At 38.6% G+C, this 15287-nt stretch overlaps 1 long non-coding RNA gene across 1 annotated transcript in view; it reads left to right on the plus strand.

Moving 5' to 3' along the window:
• The first annotated feature begins 215 nt into the window (after positions 1–215).
• Positions 216–15287, plus strand: part of LOC127473091 (uncharacterized) — a 39318-nt gene continuing 24246 nt past the window's right edge. Inside the window, exons 1-2 of the long non-coding RNA XR_007905270.1 lie at positions 216–272; positions 2546–2752. This is a non-coding gene — a long non-coding RNA (uncharacterized LOC127473091). The remainder of the gene's footprint in view (positions 273–2545; positions 2753–15287) is intronic.

Below are 15287 nucleotides of genomic sequence, written 5' to 3' on the forward strand. Positions count from 1 at the left end.
AGGGTCTGAGTACATTCACAGGGCGCTATGAGGAAGCCGAATTCTTTTCATAATTGTTTGACAAACTTCTTCCAAAACACACAGCACACAGACTTAAAATGCATTTCTCCTGTTGTGTGTCTGTGTTATGGGTGAATACCATATGGACTTTGGTCTGAGCTTTGCTCATCTGAAAAATGCTGGGACAGGACTCAATGTTTCAGTTAACTGTTTCCTGTCAAGCAGGCAAAACATGTTCATCTTATGGAAGCAAAAATGACAGTTATTTCAAGGTAAACAAGCCTATGGCTGACATTTTGTTTCCTCAGGGTGTGGGGTATTTTTGTTATTTTTATTCACAACTGAATAGAAAGGACAGATTAGGTATCACTACTGTTATCTTCAGCTTTTCTCAGGGAAATAAAGACAGGCTTTGAATAGGAAGTATTTACATAATTTGGAGGCTAAGATGAGCCTGAAGGCACTGATTAACTTAAAGATTTGTCCTATAGTAGCATATTGATGTGAATGGTGAAACAAGGCAGATGTGCCTAAATGACACAAAGTCAGACAGGGATGTGTTCTGAGAAGAGATTCTGGAAACTGATAAAACTGATAGAAAGCTTCTATAAAATTGCTCTCTTTCACAGTTTAATTTAACAGTGGTTAAGGAAAAAATGGGAACATTCATGTAGATTATGTTGGATGTATGTGACTCTGTGCAGTGTTCCTCCCCCCCACCATGAAGAGCAGTGGTTGCAAACTTTCCCATAGGAAACTGACATCAGTAAAAATACATTGTTTGGTTAATATAGGAAATTTGTGAATTCTGCTTTTGACTTTCTTTTAGTTTTTTTTTTTTTTCCTGGGATATAAGAGCATTGGTCTAATTGTGAAAATGTTGCCTGAGGCCAAATTCTGCTGTTCTTGTGCCAAAAGACATTTAATCAAATGAATGTTGAATTTAGTTCTCTGTCTTTATTCAATTGTTTTTTGAGTTAAATATTCATTGACTTCAACAAGAGTTTTGGTTGGTAAGAGCTGAATTAAACTAAGGAGAAACATCAGGACCCAGCTAAGATACTGACTTTTCCCACGTCCTTAGAGCAATGGAGTTCATTAACTCTCATAAAATGTAATGCTAAAAGTTGATGTATCATTGAATAAGGGTTAAGAGAAAGTTACATAGATGCATTAGAGTAATTGCTTTCATTTTCTACAATGCATAGTAAGAGATTGTTTCCCTGCGTAGCTTTTGAATATCCACTTGTGACTGAAAAACTGTGGCAGTTTAAACTATTGGCAGGAATTTGTAAAACTCTTGGTGCTCTCAGTGTCTTGATCTGGGCAGGTGGTGAAAGAACATGAAACTGGCTAATTGTTGTGATTCTCAGAGATGTTCTTATTGTCTTGGTGCAATTTGTAATTTCATTATTAAATATAATAATTTTCAGAAGGAAATCAGGAAAAAATTAAACAGGGTTGTGTTTTAAATTCAATAGGGAGTGAGTGAAATGGAAAAGAAATTCCACTGCTGAGAATATTGGTCTATATCTATACTGAAATTGACTCAGCATAAGAGTAGCTGTGGTAAAACACCTGAGAAGCAGAATATGAATGTCAAACTGCTCTAAGTTTAGCGTAAGGCAGTTTCAAGACTATTCTCCTCTACTCCACATGCACATGTCCCAGCTCATCAAGTGGCAGCTGACACCAATGAAGTCTGCTCCTGTCCCTACCAAGCCACTTGAAGAAGTGTCAGGACACCAATAAAAGCATTGGCAACAAGAAATATTTCAAGAAATATTTCCTCACATGTGGAAACGCTTCATTGTCTGGCAGAATTAGCTCCTTGTATTATGACCCTGTTACATCTTAATTCTGATTAAGGGTAATGTGAAGTCTGAGTTTCCTAAAGAGAACACTGTTAGAAGAAATAGGGCCCCTTTGCCAAATTTTCTGCTGGTCTATATACCATTGGTTGATACCTGTGTATGCACTATTTACATGAACAGAAAAGTGTTGTTTCTTTAAATTAAAAAAATAATCTGAATAGCTTTCCACTCCAGTTGAAAAGCTCTCAGAGATCTGGTCTCTTTCGAAAAACAGATCATTAAATCTACATCATTTGTATGAGTGTTTGGCTCTGCTCCATGAATGGATTCTAATAATGAAATAAGACTTTTGTTCTTTGTGCTTTTCTCATTGTGATTTTGCGTACCTTTTCTGCTTGCTTTGTTTGAGACTTTTAGCAGATAGAGACCAGGAAAATAAGATTGTATATTGATCTAAGCAGATTCACTCCTAAACAAACTATTCCTCAAAGATTTCCAGAAGGCACCAGCAGCTCTTTAAGAAGTAACAGCCTACAAAAATGTTATTTTTCACAGTTAAGCAGACTTTGGTCTAAAGCTGTGCAAACAAGCCTCTGAATCCTTGTCGCTTCCAGGGACTGTTTTTGGGTGTGTGCTAATCTATAAATCAAAAGGATTTGAAACAATGTAAGAGAAAATGTTTAAAGAAAATAAATACAAAAGGAAACATTTTTCTCTTTTCCCTCCTGCAGATCAGGGTACCTTCCAAAGAAGCCAAAGGCATTACAGAGATGCAAAACTTGAGGATTGTTGAGTTGATTCAAGGCTGTCTGGTCCAAATCCTACCAAATCAGTGGCAAGTTTGACCTTGACTACAGTGAATTTTAGATGAGATCCCACACTCTGATTTTGGCTGTCAGGTTGGCTACCACATCACAGTCCACTTCAGTTTGAAACAGGTAAGACCCAAACTGGAAAAAAAGGAAGTTAAAAATAAAAAAAGGCACTGGATCTATGTTGAGCCTGCCAGAATGTTTTATAAATAATGTGTGACTCTTTATGAAAACATATGTTACATGGGCAGTGTATAAAGAACCCAAATGGCTTAAAGACTTGGAGTATCATTAATGTGAGAGGCCCTAAAGCAATGGGACAATTACTAATGCCTTGCCAGTATGCAAAATAATATATCGACAGGTGTTGTAAACCAGGCAGCTTATACTGGAGTCTTACTCTGTTGCTGATGTCAGTGGCAAAACTCCTGGAGACCTCAATGGTTAGAGGACCCAGGTGGTGATGAAGCAAATTCATTTGTTCTGATGAGTGCAGAGCTAACTGAATAGTCTCATTACCCGATATTGACTGACATCATCCCCCCCTTGTATTCCTGATGGTTGACACCAGTAAGCAGTAATAATAGTACTGACCACCCAGGCAACCTGAACATGAGACTGCAGATGGAGGCAAAATCTGTGCATGTGAATACTAGTAGTAAATTGAAGGTTTTTTACCTACCAGGAGCCACTTAGATGGAAAAATAAATAAATATGTAACTCGCTCCCACTGTCCTTTTTAAATCAAATGAAGCTGACCATTTTGAAAAAAAAATAAACAAAAACCAAAACCAACCAAACAAAAATTCGGTAGTCATTTAAGCAGCTACAGTTTTATTGTTTGTAAACAATAAAAATAAAAGAAGAGATAAATGATAAGGCTGGATTGGGTGGTGTTAATTGCTGATTCTAGGTGTGGGTTTGTTTTATTTTTTTAATTCATGCATGTATTGACACTCATAGTATTATCCAAAAGGAATATCAGAAGCATCTTAGTCCATTATCAGCAATTAATCATTGACTAGCCTGCCGAGGAGGAAAATTACTTCTCTGAAAATTGGCTCAAGCTTATCCTTTGCATTCAAGTCAATGACAGTGTTGTTCACTGAAAAGCAAGTCCAATGCAGCCATCCAGTATCTGTGAGAACGGATTTTGTCCCTAAGGCTTTCCTTTGTAACTTTTTGATTAGTATTCATTTTGAAGAGCATAAACAGTGCATAACTTTGATGAGTGCTAAAAAGCCCAGTCAGTATCAGGACTTCAATATGTATTTGTGTGTGTGTGTGTGTGTTCATGTATGTGCATGTGCGTCTGTGTGTCTGTGTGTGTGCGTGTGCTACTGCCAGGTAGTGCTTTGGTCTGCAGTTTGTTTTCTGGTCCTGATCACTGTCTGCCTGCATTGCAGAAATCTTACTCATTCTTGAGCTTCCATTTAGAGTCAATCAGCTACACCTCTTCTAAAGCAACCTGCTAGGTGCAGTTCTGGGGGAATCTCCAGGGACTGCTAACAAATAAGCACTGTGACTAAGACTGTACGGTCTTTCACTTGCACTGTCTTTCAGGAAATTTTACACTCTTGGGCATTTCTAGTGCATGCAGGGCATGTAGGGCTCAACAATATAAAATCATAATGCTCATATGCTCCATCACAGTCCTCACACTGTTTCAGACCCTTTGAATTGAATAAAATACAGAGAAAATAATAACCATCTAATGGCCCAGGAGAGACCAAGGGCCAAGTACTATGGAATACGAATACAGCTGGTGGCCTTCACCTTTGGCTGAAAGAACACTTGGGTAAATATTTACCTACTCCAAGTATATGTCAGACATGGCTAAAAGGAATCTGTGTATGAAAGATGATACTTAACACGATCAAGCCTACAGCATATTTTTCAGGGCTACCTGATTATAGCAACTGATGCAAGCAGTCAAAAGAGTAACAGACTGTGAGGTTCAGTAAACCTCAATCTTTTGGAAATTCCATATGGTAATTTCCTATTCACTAAGAAAAAGGTGCCAGGTCACTACTAGTTGAGATTGGGGCATAAGTATGACATGCTATCACCATTTCAAAAACTATGTCTCTCTGACAATTTCTATTTTAGTCTCCAAACTACAAGTGTAATTCAGTGAACAGTGAAAACACAGGAAAGACATTTAATTTGGTTTCTATGTAAGAGAAAAAAAGCCCTTTTGGAACGATGCTTGGGGTCAAAGAGGTCATATGTTTTGTCCATCAGACCTCCTTAGAGGTCTCTTCTCCTGTAATATCTTTATCCTGCTGGGTGGGTTATTTTTGGAGTCATATTTCAATCTGATATAACTTTTAAGACAGGCTAGGAAAGACAGAAATGTCCTGCTTCATTGGGACATTTCCATAGGGAGATGTCTGTAGTCCTGTCAAAATAAGACGCTCTCATAAGTCCCATTCTGCAAGCAAGAACATGTGCTTATCCTATCCTGAACAGCAAAGATGATCAACTGATTTGCTAGTATTTGTTACTCTTACATCACTGCATTGCAATTCCAATAAATGTTCCCTCATCTTTGTCTCACATCCTATTGCTTACTTCAGTTCTTATGTGCAGGAGAGCGTGGGTTTTTTTGTTGGGGCTACAGACATGCCCCTATGAAAATGTCCCTATATAATGATTTGACTAGATGATCTTAAAGAAATGATTCTTTGATTCCAACAGATGCAAAGAAACTGTGTTTGAGGTATTTTATCAAATCATTGATAAGCACAAAGGACCCTGCTTTCCGGAAGTGTTGCAGTGAGGCACCTCTAGTCACTGAAAAAGTGATTCCACAAGGCAAGGAAATCATCTCAGCCCTTTAATGTGATGGGGGATTTTTGAAGGGGCTTTTAGGAGCCCCTGAGGGTCTTTTCCACCACATCAGTGATGCAGTTTAGCTGCACCTGCAACCCATTAAGATTGCTCTCTCTATTCTGGATAGCAGGCCACCAAGTTTAAATCTGACCAAGGATGCTAACCACTGTAGAGCTCGATACATTTTAGAAACTGAGCAGAAGTCAGTTTTTTGTGATATGTAATGAAGAGTAAGGAGGAAGCTAAAAAATAGGCATGAGGAGTGTTCACCAGCCAGGCATATTTTAAAAAAAATCAAATGCTGATGAATTCTTTTTCTGGATTTTAGTATGTCATTTCATTACACACTTTCCTTGTTGGTAAATTTGCATAATGAAAAGATGAACAAATCGAGAAGTTTTAGTCTGAAATATACATCTTTTTCAGAGCAGAGAAGCTAACCCAGTGACTTATCTTGAGCTGCTAAAGCTAAATCTTGTATCTTCAAAAGTTGTTTACGTGCTTCATATCTACAAGCCAGAAAGCATAACCCACAAAGCCGGACTTGTCCCCATGACCCACTGACTTTTTGACATCTTGAGGTCATTCATCCAAAGCATGCACAAGCAGGAAACGCAAGGCTTCTTCCAACCACATCCTGGTGTGTCTGTAGTGTAAATTAGAGCTGTGAGAGCTCTGGGAAAATTCATCTGGCAGTCATGCTATATTTCTTTTCCTTTTTCTTATAAACTGTGCTGAAGAGTTTGAGCTTAGTTTTAGTGTAATTAAAATTAATGAGAATTAAATGTAAAGGTAAAAACAGAGATCACCCATCAATTATTGGTGGTAGGGATGGAAAACATGTATATTAAGAAGCCATGTAAAAGGAACCTCCTGCACCTCAAGACTGATGTAAAAGATAAAAGATACAAGAGAAAGATATGAGAGGGAACATTTACTAGAATTGTAATGCAGTGATGTAAGAAATACACATACTAGCCAGTCGGCTGATCATCTTCATTGCTTGTGGAATAGAACTTATGAGAGTGTTTTCTTTTTTTTTTTTCTTTGACATGACTACAGACATCTCAATTTCCTGTCCAAAAAGAACCCATCTTCTCTTTTTTTTATTTATCCAGCAGTTTACTTATCTAGCAACTGCATTAATTTCTGCCAGTCACATCCCTGTCATGTCAGCCAAAGCTGCAAGGAATTACTCAGAAACCACTGATCCCTGCTGAGAACCTACTATTGAAGTGTCTCAGATTGCTCTTAAAAATAATCATCTTTTATTAGGCCTATGTGAGCAAGAAGCAAACAAGAAAAATGAGACCTAAAGAAAAGTTCAGAAAGTGTAAAGGCATTCTATTAGCATAGTCAACTAACATTCAAAGAAAGTAAATTTTCTTATCCTGTGTGATTCTTTTCCCTGGTCCAGCTTAAAAATGGACCTGAAGTTTCAAGGTGCTCATCTAAAGATTAGGGCACTGAACATGGTGCCACATGGCTGGGAGTCAAATAAATAACATGGAAGGACAGGGACAGTATGATATTTTAAAAAACGGAAATTGCTGAGATCCATTCCCATATGAATGAAACAAAATCAGATAGGACCATATTTCCTGCACTGACATCATTGATATGTGACAACAAAAATATCTGATGGATATGTACAGAATTCTTCTCAAAGTGTACAGTATATGCAGCTGCCTCTCTCCCCTAAACCGTAATCATTGATAAATAAATTGCTCTTTTCTGAATGGCATAAACGAGGCATTGTTGGTACAACTGAGATACAAATGAAATGGATTGGAAAAAGAGTTACCTCGCTTGCACCAAACAGGAAAGGAATTAATATACAGGGGCTGTAAGTTCAAATATTCTCCCAAGAAAGAGCTTGGGAAAAAGGACTTATGCAACAGCACTTATAGTTTTGTATACAAAGCAAGAGCAGGTGCAAGTCCAGCTTGACAAATACAGTGAAAAATCAGCATACTTGCATATTCCAAGTACTGCAGTACCCAAGCACCCAACTGTTCAGGTCTTATCATCTCATTTGTGATCTGTTGATGTGGAATGAAGGCAGTCAGCAACATACAGGACTAATACTAACATTCAATGAATCAAGAGGTCTCCAACTGACAAGAGCAAGATGTCAAACTGAACAGAAAGAAGTGAGACACAGAGAACACAAATTCAGTAATAATGGACAAGTCTGACTCATGGGATCAGAAAAATAAAGGTCTTCTCAGCCTTAGTACGTCCCACTGCAGCCAACCTGTTCATATGGAACTTCTTTTGAACCATACGGTAGTGCAGCAAATGTTACTGGAATCCACTTATCTCTTTCTGACTACTCAGAATGAAGGACTGCCACGTATAATGTCATGTTGCAAACTGACATTCTGAGTTCATTGTCTGATTTGATGCAATACATAAAAGTTCCATCAGCTGGACATCAGTAATGTCATAACTAGGCCAAGATGATGCTTTATGACTTAACTTTGTTTTATTTTTTGAAAGGTTGGTGAGAGAAGTCTGACTGATGTCATTCAAGACATGCTTCAAACACTGCTAATTTTAACATAAAAATTCTATAATGCAGGTCCGTCCAGATGTTATTTGCCTTGTTGTTACCTTTATTTGAGCATTTTTCTTTGGCCATCCTTATATCCTTTCATGTAAGTAGGAAGTAAAAATTCTATAACTTTAAATTGTAGATGTCTGGTATAGCTGCATTCAGTGGGTTTATACAGTAGATGAATGGGTGACTAAATGTGATCTGAGCCAGAAGCCCTCATGCACAAACCCCCCAGAGCAAGACAGCAATTGTATCAGTGACAGTACAGAAAAGCCCTTTCCCTGGCTATGTCTTAGGCACAAGTTTAACATGACAGTACCTGCAGATTATGGCATTCAAGAAATTTGGAGGCAATAAAGTGGTCACAAAAATAGACAGACATTTAAAGACTTCTGAATAGGATTTCTGTTCCTTCTTGACAGATAAATTAAAGCAACTTTGTAGCAAGGCAGAAAGCCTTTGCCTGACTAAAGTTTATCATCATAAGGAAGTTTTGCTAGGGACAAATACATGAATAATGAGAAAGGCTTTGTTAGGCGAGTTGTTTGATCTGTAGAGGGTGTAAAGGGTACATCGAACTAATAATTCAACTTTCCAGTGGTGACTGGTTTTGTTTTTGTCTTTGTGTTAGAGAATAAGTCAGGAAGTAAATTCTTTCATAGAACATTTGAACTGGTATCAGTCACTGTTTGGCTGGAGGGTGTTTTTCACAAAAGGCAGTGCTATGAGGTGCATTTTTTTCCTACTCACTGTAAGTAGATGAGACTTTTTAAAATGACACTGAAGAGACATAAACATCAAGCATCATGGTGCCCAAAGCCAGGAAATAAGAATTGGAGACTGACTGCTTGTAAAACTAAACAAATGTTTCCATTAGTAAAACAGGCAAAACAGTTTAATATGCAAAACATGATGCATATGAACATGCGATCGTTTACTAGAGTTCTCCTCAAATCAGTCCTCTGAATTTGCTTGCAATTTTGGAAGTCAGGTCACAAGTGTTCTTGGCAGATAGCGTGTGAGTATCTTAGCAATGATTGCACTTGCTGTAACACAGCACAAGTGTGAAAGAGGATTTTTATCAGCCTCAAATCAGTAACTCCTGTGGGTGGAACCATTATAAAAATGAGTCACTTAACACTTTGCATCATACTGCATATCCAACTTCATTGTCCAGTCAGTTTCTCTACTACAATCCACAGTTATTGTTGATTTGTGTGGAAACTGTACTTCCAGTTGTTGAACATGTATGATTATGTGTACATTTAAGTCTTCCATAGCATGCTGCAAAACGCTTAGCCCTTCAGCTGTTACAACTGTTTGCAGACCTGCCTTCTGAACCTAACTGTTAGAGTGAGCCAGGTCAGAAATAAACCTCCTCCACAAATGATTATTGATTTCAGGCCAGAGCAAAATGTATTAAAACTCCCTGCACTAGCCGTTTTACTATTTTTTGTTGGATCAGCTGATTTGCTTTAATACTTTTTTCTGTTACAGTTGAACACTTATAATTGATGCCACTGTTTTCTGCCTCAAATATAATTATGTGACTAAAAAAAAAAAGGATTGATATTTCTTTTTGTGTCTTCCCGCGGCTCATTTAGCTTGCATTTTTCTTCCCTTGCCTTTCCCTTTTCCTCTGAAAGTAGAGTTCTTCTTTGTACTCCTGTATTAGCAGTTTGCTCCAGATTCAATGCCAAAAGTGTGTGTGATGTGTTTAAGGATGTATACGACTAATTCTTCCTTTTTCTTGCTTCACATACTGTCAGAGAAGGCAACCCTTCTAGTTAGGGACATAAGAGTAATGCTTACCAGTCTGTACCCTTGTACATGCCAGTCTTCCTCCAGCAGCTCAACCCACCTATTGGCATGAGAAGGCTCAATGGAATTATTCTCAATGCTAGTAGACCTACTCACCTTGCTGAAAAATATATTGTTCTCCAAAGGGGTTGTTGAGGTTCTCAAATTTGGTTTGATCTTCCTTTATCATGCCAAAGCTAAGATAACAAAGCAAAAGTCCAACAAAAGGGCTAGTTGAGACCTGTACCAATTACCTACAAAGGAAAGATGCTGTTTGATCCACTGTTTTCATCTTGGGAAGCACCACTGTGAACAGAGTATCCTAAGAAAGAATAGCAGAGCTGTTTTTCTCCAGTTCATCAAGGACATGAAGGAAAAGGATGGGAGACTATACTTTACAGCAGGCCAGTTAATGCAGCTGACATCAGGAGACAAACTTTGCAAAAGGTATCAGCATCAAGAGGAACTAGTTCTCTTTATTTTATCAAGTTAAAAGAATTTTGTAAAAATCCTAACTCTTGGATTCACGTGATACAGATGCCTTTGTACACTTATTCTGGGCTTGAACAAGTCTGAGACTCAAAATCTGCACCATTTAAATGCTATGACCCTGGAACTGATGCCCCCGGAACTGATGCCCCCTTCAGCATCTCTGAAATCCTTTGAAGAAGGAAGTGATCTTATTTTGGAGAAGGACCTGGGGGTCCTGGTGGAAAATAAGCTGTACAAGAAAGGTGAACTTGCCCCTCTATTCAGCCCTAGTGAGGCCACATCTGGAGTGCTGTGTCCAGGTCTGGGCTCCACAGTACAAGAGAGACATGGAGCTCCTGGAGTGGGTCCAGCGGAGGGTGATAAAGACAATTAAGGGACTAGAGCATCTCACTTATGACAAAAGGCAGAGAGAGTTGGGCCTGCTCAGCCTTGAGAAGAGGCGACTGAGAGGAGACCTCACCAATGTATAAAAGTAATTGAAGGGAGGGTGCCAAAAGGATGGAGCTAGGCTCTTCTTGGTGGTGCCCAGCAATAGGACAAGAGGCAGTGGGCAGAAACTGATGCACAGGAAGTTCCACCTGAATATGATGAAGAACTTCTTTCCTGCACAGGTGGCCATGCACTGGAACAGATTACCCACAGAGGTCATGAAATCTCCTCACTGGAGATATTCAAGAACTGTCTGAATACAATTCCGTGCAATGTCCTCTGGGATGACCCTGCTTGAGCAGGAAGGTTTAGCCAGGTGATCCACTGTGGTTCCTTTCAACCTGACCTGTTCTGTGACTCTGTGATTCTCTTCCCAGTGAAATTTCTATCTCTCCCACCTCATGCACCCCCTAGACACACTGCTGGTCACACAGAAATACCTCTCTTAAGGAATAACCTCCTCCTCCACAACTGAGAGAAGATGGCTCCAGCTTCAGTATACCACACCTCTTCAAGGTTTGCACTTGAACAGAAAAAGTTAATGGCAGGATCCTGGCACAGAGGTGTGAGGAGCAGTGAACTGTCCCAGCAGGAGAAAAGGGAACTCCTGAGCTGTGTACCTGCACTCAGCTCTGGGCCAGATTCACGGTGGGGCTATTCCTGAGGGGAGAGTTTCAACCTGCATCAGAAACAAAGGATTTCAATTTCCCTTCAGGTAATCCTACCCTTAATGACTATGGATGTGACCCTTTTATGGAGAAAAAAGTTTTGGCAACACCAGGATGTTGAGCTGAGTTTTCAAGGTGATTCAACTAAATTATTTTTCTGAAAATAAATTAAAAAAACAAACAAACAAAAAAACCCCACCAAACCCCAACCAACCATCAAAAAAACCCCCAAAGCAGAACAAAAGAGAAAAAAATTTGAAAGCAGATAAGATTCTGGCCTTTTGAAGTTAATTTTGAAATTACTCATAAATATATTTACAGAGTTTGAAAAAGAATGCCCAATAGATGGAAAAGTCTTCTTTAACTTGAAGCTAGTAATTTTTTTTTAATTTGGTTAATATTTTCTCTAAGTGAATATTCTCGGGCCAAAACAATATGTTTCAATATTTGGACCCATAATCAAAAATCAGTTTTTTATGCTTTTTCACTGTTCATTTCACAAGTCTGACTGGCATGATATTTTGAGCTCATAACATTACCAGGTGGGACATTATTGTAGTAGTATATATTATCTCCCACACCATTCCCTCATTTTCTAGTATCCCCTCTTCCCCCATGACCCTTTTGCACTTTCTTGGCCACCTCCCAAAATAATTCTCTTCTGTTTTCTTTTTTGCTGACAGTTTCCATTTAAAAGACCTTGGTTTCTGCCCCTTTGTATTCATTACAGAATATAAATCAGGAGATCTCTGATTAGCTTACTTCCTTGTTTTTTTTTAGCCAGGATGATGTCAGTACAGCTTAAGCAATGAAGTTTATTGGTTACATTGTGGGCTCTCTGCTAGCCAAGTCAAGAGAAGTTCAAAAGAGTGTGGAAGCTTGATGTAAACAACTATAATTTATATTGCTTGGAATCGTGGTGAGAAAGAAAATTTGAATGCTAGATGTGAAAGTGTTTTGTGATCAGGCATGGGTCTAGCCCAAAGGAAGAAGTAAAACAGTTAAAATGTCACAGTTCCCCTTTTGTTCTACAGGAACCAGCCTCTGGTGTACTTAGTGACTCATTTTTTGAAAGGTGTGTTTGGCAATACTGTCAGAACTATTACTTAAAACATTGACATAGAAAGGTTCACTCTCCTTTCTAATAAAACAACTTATTTGAGATTCACAAGACTCAGAAAACCCAACGAGGATTTAATGTTGCCACAAAGACTGGCTCTTTGTTTCCACATCACAGTGGAGTGCTTGGAGGTATTCAGGTTCCTAAAAAAAATGAGAAGACAGCTTGAGAGTAGTCTCAATACTTTTTCTTATCCATGTTACATAGTTTGCTTTATGCAGCAGATATATTTAACATTAGCCAAAATAGCAATAGTATTTAATGACAAGGCTAACCTTTATCATCTGACAAGTCCAATTCACTGTTTAGAGTCAAAATCACATTTCATTAGGAAAAGTCATGTCAAGTCATACCCCTACTACTCTATTTATTGAGAAAGCATGTTCTCACCTTATTTCTCAGACCATTCTGATCTGTTTACTTTAAAATTACGTACTCTCACAAAGAACCAACATAAGTTGCATTTCCTCAAATGCAAAATAAAATTTCTTTCCTCTCAGGTCAGTGCTAACTACTGATTCTCAAAATCTGGTTTAAATCAGTGAATCAGCCTTGCTTGCATCATTTCAGGGTCTCACTCAAGGCCCTGGGAAAGGCAGGTTCTCTTTGTGAGGATTTTCCTCAAATCCTGTGCCAGCTCCTCATGCTGAGGGAGGGCTGTTTTTTGCAGGGTTGGGGGCCAGATGGTCATGGAGCCTGAGATGGGCCTCTGTCAAACCCACCAGCTGGGGACCTCTGTGCACTAGTGGGGTCTCTACTGTCCAGTTGCAGTGGGCAGGAAGAACAGCTGTGAGCAGTCTTCCCTTTGCAAAAAAGTTACTGTGGCCCCATACCCATTTCCTGGTAAAAAAATACTAAATTGCACAGACAGACAAATAAACCAAAACAAATGTGTGACAATGAATTACAGCAGATCTCTTCTGACATAAGACAGTTTACTTAACTCACCTTGGAATGATGAGGTGTTGTGGTGAGCTTTCACACCTGCATTCAGAAAGAACCTCAAGCCCCCTTGTCAGCCTGTGCTCTGTGCAGAGTTTTTACACTAAATGTGTTAGGGTCTGAAGACTACCTGCTCGTGACTGGAGACCTTGAAAGCTTCATTTAATCTCTAAATGGCTGATATTATTTGAACATTTTAGCAAAGATGCAATAATAAAATAATATTTAGTGGTCTTTCACTTTGCTGGTAGTTTTTAGAACTTGAATCACAATAAAAAGTCATATTATACTATTTTTTTCCTGCTTGAATAAGGAAAAATTGAAAGCTAATGCTTTTTTCCTGTCTGAAAACCATCATTCCAGTTTGAGATATAAATGTGAAAGTTTCTGAAAGTGACTCACTTTTCTGGGCTACAACACCTCTAGAAATGAAGTTTAATGTAGCTGATGTCTGACCAAATTTCTTCAAAGTTTAGAAGAAAGTTTGGGGCTATAGGAATCACTTCATGATCCAGCTCAGAGAACCATCAAGTATTTTCTTTTGGTTTACGAGCACAAGAAATTAGAAGATTTCTTTTACCAGGACTAATTGCATAATCTGTATTGAATGGCTTCTCATTTTTGAATCTCAAGTGGGCAGAACTTGGTTTGTAGAATGCAGAAGTTTCCTTTGACTTTTATTTTGTAAAAGCACATTTAGAATAATTGATCCATCTAATAAAGTAATTTTTTTTTATTACCGGTGGACAAAATTAATGTTGAGGTCACTATTACAAATAGAAAAAGATTAAATTTAGATAGATATGCATGTTTATGCATAGATATGCATTGTTTGAAAATAAACATTCAAATATTGTTTTTTTGTTCTTCAGCCTTACACATATAGTTAAAATACTACAAGTCTTTAATTCTTAGCACACAGAAGATAGAATGTAGGATGTGAACTAAATCTCAATTTACAGTAAGGATACTGAAAACATTTCTTATCAGGAAACCAAGAATGTTAAAACAGAAGTAGTCTGGCCAAAAGAAAGAGAAACCAGCTCTTACTCAAGCTCTGAATTTTAAAGCAAGTCTACATAAGTGTCCAAGACCAGGTTGGATGGGTCACTGAGAAACCTAGTCTAGTGCAAGGTGTCCTCGCTCATGGTAGGAGGGTTAGAACTGGATGGTCTTAAGGTCCTTTCCAACCCAAACCATTTTATGGTGCTATAATAATCACACAAAAATGAATCATAGAATCATTGGAGAAGACCTCTTAGATCATTGAATCCAACAGTTAGTGTAGCACCTGACACATTCTGTGTGGTTATTTCTGCCTACGATGCATTACAGGTCAGGACAATTTCACTTTTCTGAGCTTTCATACAAACTCCTCAGCTAAAGAGTGCTTGGGGTGTGAAGGGCTGAGGGGTTTCTTAATTGTAGGACACCAGCTCCTCCAAACTACTGGTTTGAATTGGCCTTAATTTGATATGGAAACGGAAATCACTAACATATTGTACCAAACCTATCACCTGTGGGAATACCTACATGACTGCTGGCTGGGTGGGCAGTCTGAATTGCTCCTTGCAGCTAGGGATCTGATCAATCCCTGCAGGGCAAGGGCAGGGCATGCAGGCAGGCCAGAGGAGGGTAAACATACTCTACCTCTGCTTCTGATGGAAACCTATTCAGCAAACTTCCTCTGACACCAGGCTGACACCTCCTCTGTCCATATGGACTTGCATGTCAAGAACTGTGTGGTTCTGGACATGTAAACAAACACCAGGGCTCTTAAAGCCCACAGTTTATAGGTTAGTCTGTTGAAAACAT

This window comes from Manacus candei, unplaced genomic scaffold (genome assembly GCF_025592945.1).
Source record: "Manacus candei isolate 608988 ecotype Guabito, Panama unplaced genomic scaffold, ASM2559294v1 h1tg000034l, whole genome shotgun sequence".
NCBI classification, from domain to species: Eukaryota; Metazoa; Chordata; class Aves; order Passeriformes; family Pipridae; genus Manacus; species Manacus candei.